Source organism: Poromitra crassiceps (genome assembly GCF_964638095.1).
Source record: "Poromitra crassiceps genome assembly, chromosome: 10".
In the NCBI taxonomy this organism is placed as follows: Eukaryota; Metazoa; Chordata; class Actinopteri; order Beryciformes; family Melamphaidae; genus Poromitra; species Poromitra crassiceps.
Genome location: NC_139631.1, coordinates 16,870,782 through 16,891,000, shown reverse-complemented (window position 1 = coordinate 16,891,000; position 20,219 = coordinate 16,870,782). Strand labels below are relative to the sequence as shown.

General features: G+C 39.7%; 1 protein-coding gene across 2 annotated transcripts in view; it reads right to left on the bottom strand.

Moving 5' to 3' along the window:
• The window catches only part of sema6a (sema domain, transmembrane domain (TM), and cytoplasmic domain, (semaphorin) 6A), a 151,255-nt gene extending 131,916 nt beyond the window's left edge, over positions 1-19,339 (bottom strand). For both annotated transcript variants that reach the window (XM_083644275.1, XM_083644276.1), the window contains exon 1: positions 19,288-19,339. The gene's annotated coding sequence lies outside the window, so the exon portion shown is untranslated. The remainder of the gene's footprint in view (positions 1-19,287) is intronic.
• Between the last annotated feature and the right edge of the window lie 880 nt (positions 19,340-20,219).

Below are 20,219 nucleotides of genomic sequence, written 5' to 3'. Positions count from 1 at the left end.
CTTGCGGCGCCTGCCCAAAATAAGCTTTGCTCGGTCCTTCATGCCGCTGGCTTTCTTGGCACACATAAATACCCTCAATCAGTTATGCTAATGTAACGAGTAGAGAGACAGGGTGTTAAACACATGGATGCTTAGGTCAATGGATATACAGTAATTTATAGGGAGCTGGAGGGGTTAAGGCTAAGTGGTAGGATGCAGCCAGTTAGAACACATTGAAAGCTGGAAACTGGTGTGTGTGTGTGTGTGTGTGTGTGTGTGTGTGTGTGTGTGTGTGTGCGCGCGCGTGTGTATGTGTGTGCGCGTCCGTGCATGCTTCTGTGCGTGCGTGTGGGCGTGCGTAATTTTACATATAGGAGCATGCTGGAACAAGTGATTACACTTTCAATGAGGCATGGTGTGAATGGAACACACTGGACCATACTACACACAGTAAGATATATTAGCTCCTTATAGTGCATTGGTTTTCATTTATCATCTTCTATACACAGTGAGTGCAACACTTTCAAACGTAAGCAAGGGGGGGACGGCAAGCAAGTAAAGCGTTGGTTCTGCACAAAATCTAGTTGTAAACAAGAGGGATGCATGGAAAATCTCTGGCTAACACGGCTCGGCTTTCATCTTTCTTACATCAAATGAAAGGTATATTTGTAATATAATGAGGTAGACCTCTGAGGGTCACAAAGATCTTCTATGAATGAGAGAGTGGGAGAGACGGAAGGTTAAGTAGAACATGTTTACACAGAGTGCATTTGTGCCATTTGTTAAAAGTGGTGAACATATCTGTCTCTTTATCCTCACTCTGTGTTTTTCACCTCCTGAATCACAGGACTCACACTGACTCTTCAACAGATTGAAAAGAAAACCAGCTCAAGTGTAGCTCAAATAAACAGATGTGCCATGTTACATCTGAGATATTCCGTGTTCCATTTGCACTGGGAACTGGGAATTTCACTGGCTGGTTTTCCAACTGTTTTAATAGAGTGCGGTCAACTCGGGTGTGACATCATTCAACCGGGAAATTCCTAGTTCCCAGTGCAAATGGAACGGAGCCATAGTTCCTCTAAAATAGAAGCTTCTGCGGTCATGCTGACCTATATTTGTAAAACACACACACACACACACACACACACACACACACACACACACATGGAAACATATGATTATCAAATCTATTTTCCCTACTACTACACTACTACAGCTATTTTTCATTCAGCATCATGAAGGCATAATTGAGGCAGCAGCAATCTAGAGAGATGTGGGATCTGGAAAATGGCTTAAGCATCAATAAATCACATCCAGATGAGTGAGAGGTATTTCATTCTTTCTCACACCCTAATTGATAAAAAAAAAAAAACTGGCCCACACACCAAGGATGCACATCAATAAAACATGGCATTCATAAAATATGCATAAATACACACGCTATTGAACGCTGGCTATTGACACTGACTGAATGAGGACCAATGGTTAACAGCGACTGACCAGCCTCCCTCCGTAATGGAGGGCCAATTCATTTGAACATACAGAGCAAAGCCATTTATCAATTATTAAAGCTATACTTTATGCAGGCAGCATTTGAATCTGTCCTTGAATGGCAAAGGTAAATACTAACTCTCTCTCTCTCTCTTTATTGCTCGCTCACTCTCTCTCTCTCTCTCTCTCTCTCTCTCTCTCACACACACACCCATATACAGTGTGACAAATTCACATCAGTCACACACAATGCCGCTGTCCCCATTGCTATTGTTGGGGGGATCGGCGGATCAAGCGCTCCGCAGAGCATTGCTCCAAATAGAAGCAGCAGCTCTGGCACCATGTTCTCCCTGGTCTGTTGTGCTGCTCCAGGAGAGAGCCGCTGTCACTAAGGTAATCATGCTGTAATGCATGTATTAGCGCCGCGTCACGTCAATGCATAACGTGTCAATGGCACAGGATTAGCACTATGGTTTGCGGCGGTGGTGTGCGGCTTTATGCTAACATCGCGGTGGGAATTACAGCAGGTGCAGCCTCTCCAAAAAAATGCCTCCGGGACATTTGAATGCCTTGAGGCTGATATTGTAGGAAGAGTGGTTCGTAAAATGGAAAAACATTCTGCTATTACACATATTACACATTATAACATATATGTGTGCAGTCTCCACCTCATTCACACTCTAAAACCATGAGGTCACACTGTCAGATATAAAAACAAAAACAAAAACAAAAACAAAACGTGGAAAACACAAAAATAGAAAATATTTCCAGTGATTTCATGCGGGGGGAAAGGTCAAACTCTACACCTTTCCTCTCAGTGTTGACATGACCCATCTTTTTTTATATATATAAAGGTTGGCACAAGGCAGTGTTTCCACAACACCCTGTGCTACTGCAGAAAATCAGCTGACAAGAGGCCTATTTTGCTGTAGGCATTTAGTACTGTTAGATTCACAAATTTCTATCACAAGCACAACCCGGCTGCTTGCACTCTTCATAATCCATAACCTACATTTAGAGTTTGAGAATTATTCCTCTAGCCTCAATGCCTCTGAGAATATTTCATAGAGGAGAGGAGAGGAGAGGAGAGGGGAGAGGAGAGGAGAGAGGAGAGGAGAGGAGAGGAGAGGAGAGGAGAGGAGAGGAGAGGAGAGGAGAGGAGAGGAGAGGAGAGGAGAGGAGGTGACTGGGTGTTGGCAGTTAGGCTGCTGGATGTGGTTTGTGAGGCCTCTGTCTCCTCTTCCAGCTTGTAAAAGAAATAATGTGCGGCCACACTTGATTTAATAGCAAATCCAATTTTGAGACCAGTTCAACATTGTCTTCTTGCAAGAAAAACGAAATGATATTTTGGCCAGAGCAATAGGCCATTCTGGCTCTGGCAACCTGACATCAGTAGTAGTGTAGGGTTAGCACCCCTTGGAAACAAAATAATATTATTTTTTTTAGAACTTCCTCAATAGGGCACTTCCGCTTTTTTGAAAAGGGGAAGTGATTTCTTTTGGGTAAAAATCAATTTCTCAGTACTTCCGCAAAGGGCACTTCTCCATTTTTTAGGGTTAGGGTTAAAAAACACTTTTCTTGTGGAAAGTGGTTATTTCAATAGTTCTGCAAAGTGTACTTCTCCATTTTTTAGGGTTAGGGTTAAAAAACACTTTTCTTGTGGAAAGTGGTTATTTCAATAGTTCTGCAAAGTGTACTTCTCCATTTTTTTGTCTTGTGCTTAAAAAACACTTTTCTTGTGGAAAGTGATTATTTCAAAAGGCCTCCAAAGGCCACTTCCCCATTTTACCCCATAGCACAGCTCACGACAAAATAGCAGCGTTTTTTTTTTTATCTCGGGGGAAATACATTTGAACAATCATTATGCAAACCCAGCTGGATCATTTTACATAGTGGGCAATATCTCTTTTGCTCGCTGTTGTTATGGACGCGACTTGTGAAACATCAGCATTTTCTATCTCGGCCAAATACATTTGGCCCATTTTAGGAGCTACTAAACTAATATGTCTATAACTAATTGTCCCTCCCATCCCATCTCAGGCCCCTCACCAAGACAGATTCCTCTGCTTGTTGATGTTTTCTCTGACTCAACCGGCCCCAGGTTCCCCTTTCCACCCCCTCCCCCACGTGACGTTGTCTATTACCACGGCCGGTGTTCTGTCGATTTCACAATCTCTGACTCACCCAGGCTTCCCCTGCCAGCCCATCCTACCCCATCCCCCACATGACATTGTCTATTACCACGGCCGGTGTTCTGTCGATTTTGCAATCACTTCCGTTTTAAATAAACTTGTTTGTTTTTGACCGTCAGGTGGGGGGCGTACCCGGCAACACGTAACGCCCCTTGAAAGCTACGAATAGCGGCGAGATCAGGTGGGCGTTCCCGGCAACACGTAACACCCCTTGAAAGCTACGAATAGCGGCGAGATCAAGTGGGCGTTCCCAGCAACACGTAACGCCCCTTGAAAGCTATGAATAGCTGCTTGCTCACGTATTTCTCTGACTCACCCATAGAGCCCCCACAGTTTTTTCCTCCCATGCCCCGCTTATATGTATGTACAATACAATGTACAATGTATCCACCATTCAAATATTCCATAATTGCATATTGTGCATGCAAATATTCCATAATTGCATGTTGTACAGGCTATCTTAGTTAGTATAGCCTACTAATGTATAGCAAAGCATTCTGGGTATTCCCAAGGCTATTCTGTAGATTCCCTACGCGCAACACACACACACACACACACACACACACACACACACCCACCCACCCACCCACCCACCCACTCACACACATATTCACAGCCAGCCACAAACACACGCACCCACAAATTCACAGGTAAACATGACACACTGAAACATTCCAGTCAACTTCATCATTCATGTGTGATATTATGTATTTTCCCATGTTTTCCCCACTCCGGATCCAATTGTGACATCACCATGATGTTTTTTTTGATAGGCTATAAGCCTATTAAGCTTTGAATTTGATTAATACAGATTGAGGTTTCAATTTCAGGTTTGAATTGAAAACGATTGAATACAGACTATGGTGTATGACTATGCCGTTTGCCCTGTCTCCCTTATCGCCGTAATGCATTATGGGTAGTCAGATACTACCGGTACTTTGGCTAATGTATCAGCTAACGCTACTTACTTTGCATTACAGTAAAACGCCACTGAATGACCAAATTGATGCATTGATAAAAAGTTAGTTTGTTGTTTATGCGTATGCAATAACGGATGCGTTATTATATTTACTGGAATACATACACACGCCAGCCTATGTGTCCTATCAGAGTTTGTTACGTTATTGTACAGCATTTGATTCAAACACAGCTGCATCACTATACGTGTGAGCGTAAGTATTAATGGTTTACAACTTGTTTGTGTTGTACAGCATTTGGTTCAAACATATGGCGACATTGAATCAGTGTTAGCTTAGCGCTAGCTAGCTAGCATACACTACGATCTGTAGAATTGGCCTGGTCTTGGTCGATATGACCAAAAATTGATATAACGTTACAGTAGCATGGACCCCTCTCGTTTTTTATTACAGTTGAAGATTTCACAAATCTCAACCACTCTCAATCTTATTACAACCCAGACCCCGGATATCCGTGACCTACGGGTATTATTTCAAAATATGGAATATGGAACGTGAACAAACATCTTAGTTTTATGTATCTGTATTTTATATGATTATTTTAATAGTTACTAACTATATTATTATATAACTAACTAGTCCTCCTCACAGAATTGGTTAATTTACTGTGAGACTTTATGTTTTTGTAGACAAACACAAAGTATATATAATAATGGTATATAATAATAATCTTTGTAATACAATTGTTATAAAATTAAAACGTATAGCACACTTACAATATGTTTGTTGTATGTATTACAACTTAATTCAACTTGTTCTCCCCCCACATCTCCTCTTCTCTCCTCTCCACACCTCACCCCCTCCTATCTCCTCTCCTCTCCTCTCCTCCCCTCTCATCAACTCACCTCTACTCCTCCCCCTCCCCCTCTTCTCCTTTCCTCCCCTCTCCTCTCCTCTCCTCCCCTCTCATCTCCTCCCCTCTTCCCTCTCTTCTCCTCTCCTTACAAGCCTATAGATGAGGGATTTCAGACAATGTGTCCATTGTTACAATATGTTTGTTGTATGTATTACAACTTAATTCAACTCTTTCTTACTACACTTTCCAAATGTTAACTGCATACATAATGTTATGTCTCGAAAGACAAGAGCTATGTAGCCTACTTTAAATCAGATCACTCCGGTGTACAAACATACATTGGTTGTCTAATAAAGTTTTACAAATCAATTAATTTGGTTGTCAACCATCGTTAAACGAAACTTAGTAGTTGTAAACTAAGTAGTTGTATCGATAAAGACTCTAATCGTTAAGCAGTCTCGAAAGTGGGGTCAATATCAATCTAGAATCTAGATTGATTTGATTCACTAATTTGGCGTTCTCTCATGCAAAATATCCAACATCCAATATCCAGAAGTAGTGATTACTACACAGAAGTAACTTTAGTTCCACCATTTGCTCTTTGCTTCAAACATAATTTGGATCAGTTGTAACTTTGACCATTTCTAACAATTTCTAGACAGTGAATTTACACAAGCACTTGAGTGAAATTCATAGTACCTATAGGGACTGTGATTGAATGAACGCAGATTGTCAGATTTGTATACCAAACCCCTATCCTGATGCCTGCAAGGGTCGTCTGTACCACTAATGTCAGCCACTATGTGTTACAATATTGGGCTGGTTTCATAGACCTGGCACAAAAGTACATACATACATGTTAGTTAGTTAGTGATAATAGTCAAACATGGTTTTTCATGTTCTGACTTGGTGAAATGTGTGTTGCATATGTCAGGTGTGCCTGATCACTATTGTTGTGACTGCACATGTTAGTTAGTGATAATAGTCAAACATGGTTTTTCATGTTCTGACTTGGTGAAATGTGTGCTGCATATATACATGTTAGTTAGTCATAATAGTCAAACAGGGGTTTTCATGTTCTGATGTGCTGAAATGTTTTACACGTCACGTAAAACAGTTTTTAAAACAGTTAATTAGCCTACACAATGTGTAATTTCAGGTTATTGTAAGTTATTGCATAGTCGCAATCTTTCATACCTGCATACTTACAAGTGGGTTGTTTTTAATGGCATGTGATTTGCGGTTCTAATTACCCAATGTGTAAGGTGATTGTCAATTGTCAATTGTCAATTGTCAATTGTGTAAGGTGATTGTGATGTCAGGTGATTGTAAGTGTGTCATACCTACAAGCCTTCATATCAGTTGGCTGTGCCAATGATTTTCTGTACCTCTTGGTGCGTCAGCATTGTCTTTGTCAGGCTTAGAAGCAATGTCTAAACAGTAAACAGTTTATGACAAGTGGTGGCAGCATGCTATGCTACTACACAAGACGTGTTATGGTACATAAATAATATGTAGCGTGTAATAATCTGAAGAACTCTGTCAGAGTTCTACTCTGTCATTATTTTTACATTTGACTTTTGAGAACTATAATGAACTGTTAGTCTCTGTACTGATGTACAAAAGTAACAAGATTGAGGTTGTGAAATCTTCAACCGGAATAAAAAAAACTGGATATAATATAACTGAATCAGTTAGGCCAAACTATTATCAGTCAGGTCGGTAATGACCGGGGGGAAATTATATGATTATTGTCCATTGTGTGTATGATACAACTTTGTTTATCATTCTGCCCCTCACACTATACAGTCTGTATTTAACTCAACACACTGTACCTGCCCCTTGACCTCGGAGGGGCTCTTCTGTCAACGGGGCCTGAGGCAAGGTGTGGTGATCACAAGCATTGGCATAAATATTGTGACAATGAAATTGGTAAATTGGTTAAGCAAAGCAAGTAATGCTTATGTAATGTAGTTTGTAAGATGTATTTTACAAGATATTTTCAGAGATTTGGTTATATTAACTTATTATTTATATTATTATTCTATTATTATTATTCTAATTATTATCTACTATTATTCTAATTATTATCTACTATTATTCTAATTATTATATTATTATATTATTATTATTATTATTAGGGGTTATTATGTATATTAACTATACATATTAAAGTATAGATGATTGTTTTGCCCACCTTATTTGGTTGCCTTATCAAAACAAATGTATAGCATGTTAAAGTTTTAAATAAAGTCAAGTCAAGTCAAATCCAACAGGTCTTAATGTCAATTAATTTAGCTTTAACGTGTTTTGTGAAACACACACACACACACACACACACACACCCACACATTGACCCCTCTCATATACGTAACTGCCTATAACTGTACATATATTCCTTTCACACACACTTTTCAAAATAGACACTCTTTCATATTGTGATTCATAGTGATTCTTGTTTGTTTTATGTGATCCCGGTTTTTAAGCAAACCGGATCCAGTTTCCTTGTATGTGTACATCCTGTACAAGGCACATCCTGTACAAGGTACATCCTGTACAAGGTACATACTACATTGGACTCAATGATCCACAGATGTATCAAACAAATGTATGTTTTACTGATACAAATGACCAAATTACCACAAATTCAACATGTAATGCCATTTTCTCAATAATTTTGGTCAAAACATTTGGTGTGACCCTGATCAGTCCTTGTAACGAGGACCTTCACTGGTGTATAGCCAGACTTGGCACATTTGGTGTGACCCAGATCAGACATTGTAATGAGGACCTTGTTATCACTGGTGTATACCCAGACTTGGCACATTGGATGTGGCCCAAGATCAGTCCTTGTAATGACTTGATCAAAAATATTACAGACAATATATATATATATATATATATATATATATATATATATATATATAAATAGTAAATATAATTGTATAATATATTCAAAGTATTGTTAATTGTTAATTATTATTATTCAAATACTGAAAATACTGTAAATAGTGTAAATAAACTAAACTAAAACTAAAACTTGGAACTTGTACTGTGTGTTAATTTAATGTGTTTTTGAAACACACAACCACATATAAAATCTCAAGTGAGATTTTGAGAAAGAAAAAAGAAAAAAGAAAAAAAGTTTAAAGTATATAAACCCTTCCCAGCTATGTGATTATGTTTAACACATAGAGGCGAAACGTGGTACTGAATTGGCTATCCAAATAGCCCGTGGTAAACTAAGTACTTATCAAAGCAACTTATCAAACTCTTCATAACACCCTGACTACTGTAATAGTAGTAATACTGACAGGCTACAATTAGTTCATTTAGTTCAATTAGTTTAACTAAAACCAAGAAGAGAGGTCACATAACTTTACATCACATGCATTTCACTGTTTTTTCCTGATTTTCACTGATTTACCTTTGTTTATTCTTCATGTGTAAAGCGCTTCGGGCTGCATTTTATGTATGAAAGGTGCTATACAAATAAAAGTTTATTATTATTATTATTATTATTATTATTATTATTATAAACAAGCTATTTTGTGCTGGTCTCTATCAAACTTTAACTTTAAAAGTACACTTTGCGTGGAAAACAACTCTTCTCGAGCAGTTTGTGTAATTGTAATTGCATTTACCCACACTGTCCCACAATCAAACCTCTGAAAATCCCTGTCTCACCCTAAACACTAAACCCTAAACCCTAACCATGTTTGGTGGAGTCCATTGACATATATATTAATGGACCAAAAAGGAGCTCATTGACTTTGACACAGCAAAATGAAGCTCACTTCCGGATATTGTTTCATTTCGCTTGATGGGTTGAATGAATTAAATTGAATGAAATGCTCCCCCTAGCGGCTGCCGGGGTAGTTTCCGAATTTGCATTATCGCCGTAATGCATTATGGGTAGTCAGATACTACCGGTACTTTGCCTAATGTAGCGACTAACGCTACTTACTTTGCATTACAGCATTGCATTACATTGATTTATCTCGATTTTTGATTTAACCCCGGCGCTGGTTAGCTGTTTATAACGTGGCTATATTTATAACGCTATAACGTACTCTGTTTTCTGGGGCTGAATCCAATGGTCTGAATACAGAGTTAAATCTGAATACGTTAAATGGTCCACCATGTTATGGACGTTAGATGTATGGTATCTATATAGTGACGTGTGTCTACTAACATAAGATAACATATGATAATTTGCTCGAGTATTACTTGCTACCTGATGCCTTGCGGTGTTCTTACTGTTCTTACTGTTCTTATTATCCGATGTTTGTCGTCAATTTTACTCGAAATGGGGGAGGGCCCGTTGACAGAAGAGGCCCGTTGGCTGATGGGGAGGAGTTTGACTGTGAATAAGTAGCCGTGCCCCTATACGATTTCTGCACGTTACTAAGCATGGCATGCATGGAAGGACACGGATGTAACTATGAAAAACGCCACATGCATAGTTTCTACGTTAGGAAGCAGAATAACGTCAAAACGTGGGGACATTCGTGCGGAAAACCCTGTACCATCGAGAAATCGATACAGCAGCTGAGAGTCGGCGCCAATCCCTCTGGGTTGTATCCTCTGATTACCAGAGAGGATGGAAGCATGCTAGCGCCACATGCTCCTTGTGGTGTAGTCAATGTTGACGAAACGCTCACCATCAAGCTGATTAAGTTCGATGACATACCAAAGCATTCTGACAAGCTGCTGTACCCCGACGAGCCGTTGGATAGTTACGTCACATTCTTTGTGAATGTAACATGGAAAGACAAGGGGCGCCATATGCTAAACAGCAAGGTGTTGAGGAAGATGTCCCAGCGGGAAAAGCTGACTCTGCAAGTGTATGCGTTAAAGGGAGAAGAGCTTCAAGAGGCATTGAATCGGGATGGCCGGTTCACCGACCAGGTGAACCATACCGGGTGTTATCTGGTGAAGGAGGAGCGAAGAGACGGTACATGTTACATGGGATGTTTTGTCGACTTTTCCCAGGACCGGCACTACCAATTCTATTACGAGCGGAAAAAAAAGAAAAAGAAAAGAGCTGACGCAGGCTGACGCAGGCTCTGTGGCGACGGCGACCGATGAGCAAGGAGAAGAAGCTCAGCGTAACTGTACGATTATGCCCATGGTGTATTTGGTGACGTAGGTTTGCACCTGTGGTGGTAATATTTTTATATGCAATATGTTTATTGAATACTGTTCCTGTTCAAATAAACAATAAAGATAATAAAAAGAAATAACTCTTTTCTGCGTTGTTTTGTCGTCGATACCCCAAACCTCTGGAAATCCCTGACCCAAACCCTGACTCAAACTCCAACCCTAGCCCGTGACCAGTTCCCAAGGGGTAAATGGAGTCTGTGTACGTACAATGGTGAACAACGAGAGTCTGCAACTTATATATTAGAGGAGCAATATCTAGATATTTAGAGGAATATTTAATTTTAAATTAACATTAGGATTATATTGTGTAATAATGTTATTCATTATTTCATTACAACAGACATTTGTACAACATTATTATTAAGGAAAAAACCAGATTATGATGAGAATCAATTTTATTTTTATTGGCACAGTATACAAGTTACATACAAGGAATTTGTATTTATATTTCCCTCAGTTCATACAGAAAAGCTTCCGAAGCATCCTGCACTCTTGAAGGGGTAGCATGCTGGTGCAGGCTTTTATAATGTTCAGAAAAGTAAAACTGAGCAGTCCATCTGGCTGGTCCAGAGTCAGGGGCGAATTCGGAGGAGAAGGAAGGTCTTCCGGTGAGTTAGGTGGGGTGGGGAAGAACATTGGTGACGACGACGGGGAACATCCGTACATCAGACGGTTCAACTCTTCAAGGTCTACCTGTGAGGAAGGAGGTGAGGTAGGTGGGGTAATGAAGAACAAGGGTGATGACGACGCGGAACATCCGTACATCAGACGGTTCAACTCTTCTTCCTCCGATTCAGAGTGGCTGTGAGTTGTAATGAAGGACAATGGTGACGGCGACGGGGTCTCCATGATGATATCTGTCTTTTTTATTGTGTAAAATGGTATGAGTCTCTTTTGAACCCGTCTCTTTTATCCTTATGTTGTGATGAGGAGGAGGAGTTAGGTCTAGGGGAGGGCGTAGGGGTATGGGAGGAGATCATCAAAAATGGCGCTGACCGGAATTTGTTAGAGAACAAATGTGAACAAATGTGAACAAAAAGTAAGATGGAGGGCGTGGCTTTTTAAAAATTGGGTCCTGTTAAACGTTCGGCTAAATCGCCCCTCCCTATCATCCGTAAAATGTGTGTGGTTATGTCCATGGTGTATTTCTCGCCGTAGGTTTGTTGTATTTGATCTATTGTGGCCAGGATGTCTGCCTTCAAACATCTTCTAGGGGTGGTTTGAATTATGCCGATATCATCAGGTAACGTTGGGATAGCAGCTGCCTCATCACAGTCCTCAGGATTCCTTTCTGTATTGCCATCTACAGCTACAGCTGCAGTAGCAGGGCAGGGAGGCCTACGAAAACATTGAATGAGTGTCGTTTGAGTCGTTTGCTTTCGCTTCATTGTGTACCTATCAAATACGACGTCTCCGCCCCTGAGCAACTGTTTTGGGTGGTAACAAGCAACGTCACAGTTACGTCATGCTCGTCATGTTCGAGTCGGCTCGACGGAAGCCGCTAGGGTTCAAAAGTCCGCACTTTGTAACACCGAGCGCACAGGGTGAATTTTTCTTTTCTCTTTTTTCTTTCTCAAAATCTCACTTGAGATTTTATGTGGTTGTGTGTTTCAAAAACACAAATTAAATTAACACACAGTACAAGTTCCAAGTTTTAGTTTTAGTTTATTTACAGTATTTACAGTATTTTCAGGTTTTTGAATAATAATAATTAACAATTAACAATACTTTGAATATATTATACAATTATATTTACTATATATATATATATATATTGTCTGTAATATTTTTGATCAAGTCATTACAAGGACTGATCTTGGGCCACATCCAATGTGCCAAGTCTGGGTATACACCAGTGATAACAAGGTCCTCATTACAATGTCTGATCTGGGTCACACCAAATGTGCCAAGTCTGGCTATACACCAGTGAAGGTCCTCGTTACAAGGACTGATCAGGGTCACACCAAATGTTTTGACCAAAATTATTGAGAAAATGGCATTACATGTTGAATTTGTGGTAATTTGGTCATTTGTATCAGTAAAACATACATTTGTTTGATACATCTGTGGATCATTGAGTCCAATGTAGTATGTACCTTGTACAGGATGTGCCTTGTACAGGATGTACCTTGTACAGGATGTACACATACAAGGAAACTGGATCCGGTTTGCTTAAAAAACCGGGATCACATAAAACAAACAAGAATCACTATGAATCACAATATGAAAGAGTGTCTATTTTGAAAAGTGTGTGTGAAAGGAATATATGTACAGTTATAGGCAGTTACGTATATGAGAGGGGTCAATGTGTGGGTGTGTGTGTGTGTGTGTGTGTGTGTGTTTCACAAAACACGTTAAAGCTAAATTAATTGACATTAAGACCTGTTGGATTTGACTTGACTTGACTTTATTTAAAACTTTAACATGCTATACATTTGTTTTGATAAGGCAACCAAATAAGGTGGGCAAAACAATCATCTATACTTTAATATGTATAGTTAATATACATAATAACCCCTAATAATAATAATAATAATATAATAATATAATAATTAGAATAATAGTAGATAATAATTAGAATAATAGTAGATAATAATTAGAATAATAATAATAGAATAATAATATAAATAATAAGTTAATATAACCAAATCTCTGAAAATATCTTGTAAAATACATCTTACAAACTACATTACATAAGCATTACTTGCTTTGCTTAACCAATTTACCAATTTCATTGTCACAATATTTATGCCAATGCTTGTGATCACCACACCTTGCCTCAGGCCCCGTTGACAGAAGAGCCCCTCCGAGGTCAAGGGGCAGGTACAGTGTGTTGAGTTAAATACAGACTGTATAGTGTGAGGGGCAGAATGATAAACAAAGTTGTATCATACACACAATGGACAATAATCATATAATTTCCCCCCGGTCATTACCGACCTGACTGATAATAGTTTGGCCTAACTGATTCAGTTATATTATATCCAGTTTTTTTTATTCCGGTTGAAGATTTCACAACCTCAATCTTGTTACTTTTGTACATCAGTACAGAGACTAACAGTTCATTATAGTTCTCAAAAGTCAAATGTAAAAATAATGACAGAGTAGAACTCTGACAGAGTTCTTCAGATTATTACACGCTACATATTATTTATGTACCATAACACGTCTTGTGTAGTAGCATAGCATGCTGCCACCACTTGTCATAAACTGTTTACTGTTTAGACATTGCTTCTAAGCCTGACAAAGACAATGCTGACGCATCAAGAGGTACAGAAAATCATTGGCACAGCCAACTGATATGGTGGCTTGTAGGTATGTATGACACACTTACAATCACCTGACATCACAATCACCTTACACAATTGACAATTGACAATTGACAATTGACAATCACCTTACACATTGGGTAATTAGAACCGCAAATCACATGCCATTAAAAACAACCCACTTGTAAGTATGCAGGTATGAAAGATTGCGACTATGCAATAACTTACAATAACCTGAAATTACACATTGTGTAGGCTAATTAACTGTTTTAAAAACTGTTTTACGTGACGTGTAAAACATTTCAGCACATCAGAACATGAAAACCCCTGTTTGACTATTATGACTAACTAACATGTATATATGCAGCACACATTTCAGCAAGTCAGAACATGAAAAACCATGTTTGACTATTATGACTAACCCATACGGTAGAGGCATATATGGATATATGCAGCATACATTTCAGCAAGTCAGAACATGAAAAACCATGTTTGACTATTATGACTAACTAACATGTATGCATGTACTTTTGGGCCAGGTCTATGAAACCAGCCCAATATTGTAACACATAGTGGCTGACATTAGTGGTACAGACGAACCTTGCAGGCACCAGGATAAGGGTTTGGTAAACAAATCTGACAATCTGCGTTCATTCAATCACAGTCCCTATAGGTACTATGAATTTCACTCAAGTGCTTGTGTAAATTCACTGTCTAGAAATTGTTAGAAATGGTCAAAGTTACAACTGATCCAAATTATGTTTGAAGCAAAGAGCAAATGGTGGAACTAAAGTTACTTCTGTGTAGTAATCACTACTTCTGGATATTGGATGTTGGATATTTTGCATGAGAGAACGCCAAATTAGTGAATCAAATCAATCTAGATTGTAGATTGATATTGACCCCACATCTTAGAAACGCCTAATGTTTTGGAAAGTGTAGTAAGAAAGAGTGGTTGTGTTTGATGTGTGTTAATGTTTGGAAAGTGTAGTAAGAAAGAGTGGTTGTGTTTGATGTATGTTAATGTTTGGAAAGTGTAGTAAGAAAGAGTGGTTGTGTTTGATGTGTGTTAACATTTGGAAAGTGTAGTAAGAAAGAGTGGTTGTGTTTGATGTGTGTTAATGTTTGGAAAGTGTAGTAAGAAAGAGTGGTTGTGTTTGATGTATGTTAATGTTTGGAAAGTGTAGTAAGAAAGAGTGGTTGTGTTTGATGTGTGTTAATGTTTGGAAAGTGTAGTAAGAAAGAGTGGTTGTGTTTGATGTGTGTTAATGTTTGGAAAGTGTAGTAAGAAAGAGTTGTTGTGTTTGATGTGTGTTAATGTTTGGAAAGTGTAGTAAGAAAGAGTTGTTGTGTTTGATGTGTGTTAATGTTTGGAAAGTGTAGTAAGAAAGAGTGGTTGTGTTTGATGTATGTTAATGTTTGGAAAGTGTAGTAAGAAAGAGTGGTTGTGTTTGATGTGTGTTAACATTTGGAAAGTGTAGTAAGAAAGAGTTGTTGTGTTTGATGTGTGTTAATGTTTGGAAAGTGTAGTAAGAAAGAGTGGTTGTGTTTGATGTGTGTTAATGTTTGGAAAGTGTAGTAAGAAAGAGTTGTTGTGTTTGATGTGTGTTAATGTTTGGAAAGTGTAGTAAGAAAGAGTTGTTGTGTTTGATGTGTGTTAATGTTTGGAATGTGTAGTAAGAAAAGAGTTGTTGTGTTTGATGTGTGTTAATGTTTGGAATGTGTAGTAAGAAAAGAGTTGTTGTGTTTGATGTGTGTTAATGTTTGGAATGTGTTGAATTAAGTTGTAATACATACAACAAACATATTGTAACAATGGACACATTGTCTGAAATCCCTCATCTATAGGCTTGTAAGGAGAAGAGAGGGAAGAGGGGAGGAGATGAGAGGGGAGGAGAGGAGAGGAGAGGGGAGGAAAGGAGAAGAGGGGGAGGGGAGGAGTAGAGGTGAGTTGATGAGAGGGGAGGAGAGGAGAGGAGAGGAGATAGGAGGGGGTGAGGTGTGGAGAGGAGAGAAGAGGAGATGTGGGGGGAGACCAAGTTGAATTAAGTTGTAATACATACAACAAACATATTGTAAGTGTGTTATACGTTTTAATTTTATAACAATTGTATTACAAAGATTATTATTATATACCATTATTATATATACTTGGTTGAGATTTGTGAAATCTTCAACTGTAATAAAAAACGAGAGGGGTCCATGCTACTGAAACGTTATATCAATTTTTGGTCATATCGACCAAGACCAGGCCAATTCTACAGATCGTAGTGTATGCTAGCTAGCTAGCGCTAAGCTAACACTGATTCAATGTCGCCATATGTTTGAACCAAATGCTGTACAACACAAACAAGTTGTAAACCATTAATACTTACGCTCACACGTATAGTGATGCAGCTGTGTTTGAATCAAATGCTGTACAATAACGTAACAAACTCTGATAGGACACATAGGCTGGCGTGTGTATGTATTCCAGTAAATATAATAAAGCATCCGTTATTGCATACGCATAAACAACAAACTAACTTTTATCAATGCATCAATTTGGTCATTCAGTGGCGTTTTACTGTAATGCAAAGTAAGTAGCGTTAGCCGCTACATTAGCCAAAGTACCGGTAGTATCTGACTACCCATAATGCATTACGGCGATAAGGGAGACAGGGCAAACGGCATAGTCATACACCATAGTCTGTATTCAATCGTTTTCAATTCAAACCTGAAATTGAAACCTCAATCTGTATTGATCATATTCAAAGCTTAATAGGCTTATAGCCTATCAAAAAAAACATCATGGTGATGTCACAATTGGATCCGGAGTGGGGAAAACATGGGAAAATACATAATATCACACATGAATGATGAAGTTGACTGGAATGTTTCAGTGTGTCATGTTTACCTGTGAATTTGTGGGTGCGTGTGTTTGTGGCTGGCTGTGAATATGTGTGTGAGTGGGTGGGTGGGTGGGTGGGTGGGTGTGTGTGTGTGTGTGTGTGTGTGTGTGTGTTGCGCGTAGGGAATCTACAGAATAGCCTTGGGAATACCCAGAATGCTTTGCTATACATTAGTAGGCTATACTAACTAAGATAGCCTGTACAACATGCAATTATGGAATATTTGCATGCACAATATGCAATTATGGAATATTTGAATGGTGGATACATTGTACATTGTATTGTACATACATATAAGCGGGGCATGGGAGGAAAAAACTGTGGGGGCTCTATGGGTGAGTCAGAGAAATACGTGAGCAAGCAGCTATTCATAGCTTTCAAGGGGCGTTACGTGTTGCTGGGAACGCCCACTTGATCTCGCCGCTATTCGTAGCTTTCAAGGGGTGTTACGTGTTGCCGGGAACGCCCACCTGATCTCGCCGCTATTCGTAGCTTTCAAGGGGCGTTACGTGTTGCCGGGTACGCCCCCCACCTGACGGTCAAAAACAAACAAGTTTATTTAAAACGGAAGTGATTGCAAAATCGACAGAACACCGGCCGTGGTAATAGACAATGTCATGTGGGGGATGGGGTAGGATGGGCTGGCAGGGGAAGCCTGGGTGAGTCAGAGATTGTGAAATCGACAGAACACCGGCCGTGGTAATAGACAACGTCACGTGGGGGAGGGGGTGGAAAGGGGAACCTGGGGCCGGTTGAGTCAGAGAAAACATCAACAAGCAGAGGAATCTGTCTTGGTGAGGGGCCTGAGATGGGATGGGAGGGACAATTAGTTATAGACATATTAGTTTAGTAGCTCCTAAAATGGGCCAAATGTATTTGGCCGAGATAGAAAATGCTGATGTTTCACAAGTCGCGTCCATAACAACAGCGAGCAAAAGAGATATTGCCCACTATGTAAAATGATCCAGCTGGGTTTGCATAATGATTGTTCAAATGTATTTCCCCCGAGATAAAAAAAAAAACGCTGCTATTTTGTCGTGAGCTGTGCTATGGGGTAAAATGGGGAAGTGGCCTTTGGAGGCCTTTTGAAATAATCACTTTCCACAAGAAAAGTGTTTTTTAAGCACAAGACAAAAAAATGGAGAAGTACACTTTGCAGAACTATTGAAATAACCACTTTCCACAAGAAAAGTGTTTTTTAACCCTAACCCTAAAAAATGGAGAAGTACACTTTGCAGAACTATTGAAATAACCACTTTCCACAAGAAAAGTGTTTTTTAACCCTAACCCTAAAAAATGGAGAAGTGCCCTTTGCGGAAGTACTGAGAAATTGATTTTTACCCAAAAGAAATCACTTCCCCTTTTCAAAAAAGCGGAAGTGCCCTATTGAGGAAGTTCTAAAAAAAATAATATTATTTTGTTTCCAAGGGGTGCTAACCCTACACTACTACTGACATCACTGAACAAACCATTATGCCATAGGATTGGGAGTCTCCAGTTATAGTAGACCTTGTGTGTGAGTGTGAGTGTGAGTGTGTGTGTGTGTGTGTGTGTGTGTGTGTGTGTGTGTGTGTGTGTGTGTGTGTGTGTGTGTGTGTGTGTGTGTGTGTGAGAGAGAGAGAGAGAGAGTCAGAGTCAGAGTAACCTACCAAGAACAATAAAATAGCCTACTGTGAACCTTGCATGTAGAATTATTCATTTAAATCAAATCAAATCTCACTCATGTGGTTCAGGTGCAGAATTATAAATCTGAGACAAACAGAAATAAATGTTATGAACATGTTGTCACATATTGCTAGCCTACATCAATGTCTGCCCTTTGGTCATTTCGATTTATGTAATTCCAATGAATTGACATGAGATCACAAATGAACACTGCTGGTCTGGAGCAATTCAGTGCTCAGTCGTAACAAATCAGTTGTGAATATGTTTTTAGGCTGCAGCCTATAGCCTACAGTAAGTATTTACTTGATTGTGTATATCTAATTTGTAGTTTTTACACTATAGTTTGAGAGGGTGGCTATGAGAAAGCACCGTTAGACACATGAGAGGAGGGCAACAGTCGGTCCGAGTCCTGCAAGTTCCCACAAGCACACTTACAATCTTGAAGTATACCTGCCACAGCGGATAAAATAGCATGTAGGCCTATTCTGTTTGTTTTTTTGTATTGAGAGACTGTGAATAAGCTGTCAGTGACCGAGACTTCTTTATTATAATAGGCAAACAGCAAGCCTACGGATTACGCACGAAATTGCGGTCCATTTGTAGACATCAGCCGTTAAATGAAATACTCGCAATTATCATTTAAATTAAAACAAATATATGTAGCCTACTTTATTATTTTTAATTAGTTAGGCTACATAATGGTGTATGAAGACGCAAGACCCCCCGAAGTTGGTCAAGTAAACGTGGGAAGCGTGTGCACTTGTCGCCCTGGCTGTAGAAAACAAGCCTCCGGGCTGGAGACAGACTGAAACAGGCGATACGCGCACTTAAAGTTAGAAATAAACAAAGAAATCTTACCTTCAGCTCATGAATGGATATGCCTCGGTGTGGTTATAGGTGTCTATCTGTTAGTAATCCATGAGATATTGCTCTGGAAGCAGTTCAGACCGGTGCTCGTTTCAAAATAACAAGACGAGCGCTACTTTTCTGAAGCCTCTCTTGCGCTTCTTTTTGTTACATGCCGCGCTCAAATCACACCTCCTCAAATCGGAATATCCATCGGAAATCCACACTAGAGAGAAAGCGAACGTGTTGGCGTTTAAACTCCCTCGGGGAAACTCATCGGAACCAAGCGGGTGTACGGAGCTGAACGCAGTCCCTTCCACAAAAGCCGACGGTCATCCTATTTGGAGATATGAAGCTTACCAGACTGGAGCGCAGCGCAGCGATCCCAGCTGTCACCCACCCGCTACACACACTCTCCCTCACACACACGTAGGGAGGAGCTAAGCCTCATACTGGAGCCATGCTTGGTGGAACGGGATCGAGGCTATTGTTTGAAAGGGTGCCAGTTATGGACAACTGTATTTCTATTTTTACACAGCGGCATTTCATAAGAATGCGTCTGAGAGGGGGAGAAAGTCTGGGTGCTATTAATAGCTTCAAAAGAAATTAAAATGTTAGGGGTCAGTTCAGTAGCCTACACTCGGTTCGAAATTAATTACAAATCAGATTAATTGGCATTATGTCGCCATGCAGGGTGGCTCTGTGACATGCAAAGTGTCACTGGTAATTTTGGAGAGACAATAAAGATGTGGGCTATAGGCTAGGGTGCAGTTGCGTCTTCATGTGATCCCTAGGCTTTGTGCGTTTTTGCGCACAGTCGATGCGAATCGGAATGTAACCAGGTTCAAAGCCACTCTTATCTGTTTCTCAGGACCGCCCTTCCTTCCCTGGTGGTCCTTCCCGTTTCCTTAGCTCAGGCACACACACACACACACACACACACA